We start from the raw sequence: 2,550 nt of genomic DNA, 5'->3' as shown, positions 1-2,550 counted from the left end.
ATTTGCATATAGTCACTCTGATTGGCTGGTGGGCGTGGCTTAAGGCATAGCGAAGGTACAGTCAATTTGCATGTTTGTATTTTATTAGTGTAGATCTTTTGGTCAAATAAGTTTGACAGCCTTTCCAGTGTTTCAATTGTAAAAAACTAGCCTTAGATACTAAACGCTTATATCATCAAGGAGATTATCTCACTAGGGGATGTAAAGTCCTAGTCTTAACTAAAGTAGAGTTCCACCCTTTCCATACAAGTCCCTCATTACTGACAAACTGGGGAGACCAGAATGAAGAAGATAGATCTTTTGATAGCAAATAAGACTGAATAAGGCATACATAGGAATAAGACCGGAGCTGTTTGTACTCTCCCTGGACTCTGGTACTGGCCAGTCCAGAGTTCCAGGTACTGGCAGAACTCTCCCAGCCCTTTCCTAGAGCAGGGGTGGGCAACCGCTGGCACGCGTGCCAAACATGGCATGCCAGTAACTTTTGCTGGCACGCGAAACCCTCTCTTATAATCTTCCATTTACAGTTTTGTTCTTTTTTTTCTTTTCTTTTTTTCAGTGTTCTGCAAAACTAAAATACTATAAATTCAAACAGGTACATAAAACAAAACTGAACTGATTCCAACAAAACCAAGTCATGTTTCCAAAAGTAAAATCCATTAAGAACAAGTAATAAACATGTACAAGAAATTACAAGAAATAATGATCACGATTAGTTACAAATGCAAAATAGTATCTAATTATCCCAGACTTGTGAATATAATAATTAAAAACAATTTCATATGCTAGTTCAAATATTATGTACAATTTAGAGAAGCTAGTCAAGTATACACCACATTTAATAAACTTACAATTATATTACCCTTCTCCTCCTTTAATATTTGCAGGTACATGCCAATAAAGAAAAAATGTAATTTTCATTTATGTATTAACTGAGAAGAATAACATTTCTACTGTGTTTGTTTCAGACTGTAAAAAAGTTAAGGTAATTTTCCTTTAAGAAGGAAAAAAAGGTAAAAATAAATTGCCAAAAATTTAATTGATAAAAGTTTAATATCAATTACTTATAAAAATGAAAAAAATTGAAATAGATACCATATAATTATTATGTAGTCTCCCTACTGATCTGAAACTACGGGCATTTAAGAAAGGATGATACTATGTCAAAAACAAAGACTAACCCAAGGGATGCATTTTCTTTAAAAATCTGATTTGCAGAAAAACTACTTCCTTGGCCTAGTTTTAAAGCCAGTTACAAAATCCATTTTCTCAATGGTCCAGACATTTTCCCAATTCTTCCAACTCAACAGAACTTCCATCGCTTTCCACATTCATTGCAGACAACAAATGTTATCATCGGTTCATCATCACTACGAGTTTGTACCTGTGTGTAAGTACAATTCTTCTCTTTACATTTGCCACATGTGAATAAGTCAGTCTGGGTTCCGCCCGTCTTGGCCATCTGATGCTCTCTGATGGCTTCTTTGGTCAAGTTTTTCCTCATCTCTTTGAGCTCATCACTAGCCATTTCCTCTGCCGTCATTCTAGCAAATAAGTCAGGAGAGATATTACCACACAGCACATTTTTCCTTAAATTTGGATTCTTTGCATCCTTAAGATTTGACATTCTACTTCGTACTCTATTTTTGTATTTCATGTCTGTATTCCTTATTTCTTGATATATAGCTTCCTCAATTTGAGATCCTAATTCTTCCTCATCAGCTCCAATGGCAATGTAGTCATCTCCTGTTCGAAGAGCTGCAGCAAGCATCTCCCTACACTTTAACCGTACAGTCGGAAGTGCTTGGTGCCCAAGGAAATGACGACACGTAAGTATCTCGAGCATTCGTCTCATCCTTTCTGCTGCTTACATTGCCACTGGAGCTACTTTCTTCTCTTGCTTCAAGGCTATTCTGTGATGTAATTGCAGTATCTTTTTTCTTTTCTTCAGGATCTTTATCAGTTGATGGTCCATCTAATAACTTTTTCCAAGACTTGATGAGAGACTTTGCTAAAGATGTAACTTCTTCATCTGTACTCTGCTTGCGAATAGCATTTACTGACATTCCAATTCTTGTGGACTGTAATAATTCCAGGGTCATGGGAATATTCTTAAACTCCTTCAGCAAGTCCAATGCTCCAGCCAGGTTCTTCTTCTGCACCATCTTGCCCATCTTCTTGGCAATGCGGACCACCTCGTCCTCCATGGCTCCGGCAGGTCTTCCCCATGCCCAGCCCGTTTGGGATGGGGAGCGGGCGACACTGGGGTAGAGATCTTGGCGGGACGCGAGCTCAGGCGCTCGGCAAGCCCAACACGGCAGGCCCGGCCTAGGCCCTTCCTCTAGACAATTTTTTCTTAATATTGACTTTTTTATTTTTCATATAAATTCAGTGTAGGTGCATCTTAGATAAATAAATAATTTTACATAACAAGTTATCTTAAAGACCATAGACAGGGATTGACGAGAGAGGGGAAGAGCAATTTCAATAGTGTCGAAAACGAACTATTGAGGACTTGGAATGCCATTCCAGAAAATTTTTTCTGTTTAA

At 38.0% G+C, this 2,550-nt stretch overlaps 1 pseudogene; it reads right to left on the bottom strand.

The window, feature by feature from the left end:
- Positions 1-850: 850 nt before the first annotated feature.
- On the bottom strand, positions 851-2,386 carry LOC102239614 (annotated as a pseudogene).
- Positions 2,387-2,550: the final 164 nt, after the last annotated feature.

The sequence above is a fragment of the Myotis brandtii genome, unplaced genomic scaffold (assembly GCF_000412655.1).
Source record: "Myotis brandtii unplaced genomic scaffold, ASM41265v1 scaffold407, whole genome shotgun sequence".
In the NCBI taxonomy this organism is placed as follows: domain Eukaryota; kingdom Metazoa; phylum Chordata; class Mammalia; order Chiroptera; family Vespertilionidae; genus Myotis; species Myotis brandtii.
Note: the sequence above shows the minus strand (reverse complement) of the source record. Positions and strands in the feature narration are given on the sequence as shown.